Source organism: Cariama cristata, unplaced genomic scaffold (assembly GCF_000690535.1).
Source record: "Cariama cristata isolate BGI_N322 unplaced genomic scaffold, ASM69053v1 scaffold24531, whole genome shotgun sequence".
Classification (NCBI taxonomy): Eukaryota; Metazoa; Chordata; class Aves; order Cariamiformes; family Cariamidae; genus Cariama; species Cariama cristata.
The window spans coordinates 591-986 of record NW_009601330.1 but is presented as its reverse complement, the minus strand read 5'-3'; positions in this window follow the sequence as shown (position 1 = coordinate 986).

The following is a 396-nucleotide window of genomic DNA, read 5'->3' as shown; positions in this document are numbered from 1 at the left end:
GGGCTGGCGGGCGCCCCCACGGCCACGTGTGGGCAGCTGCCAAGCGAGGCTGGCGCCAAGCGTGCAGGGTCACTCCTCAAGGACACGGGGGTTTCCTACAGCTGCTGGGTTGGGAGATGCTCCGGGCGAGCACAAAGATGTCCAGAGCCGCTGCTGCGGCCATGGAGCTGCTGTTCCCCTGCCCCAGCCTCCGGCTGCCTGTGAAGCCACCACATGTCATGATTAGGGGGACTCCGGGGTCCCTCATGTCCTTTCTTGCACACCAAGACCCCACACTCCCGAGGACAGGCTCTCAGCAGAGACCCAGCACCGTGGCATCACCCCACACCCAGCCCCATGCCACGATAAGCCCGAGCAGCTCCTCGGCAACTGCGGTGCCACAGGCACCGCCGCGGT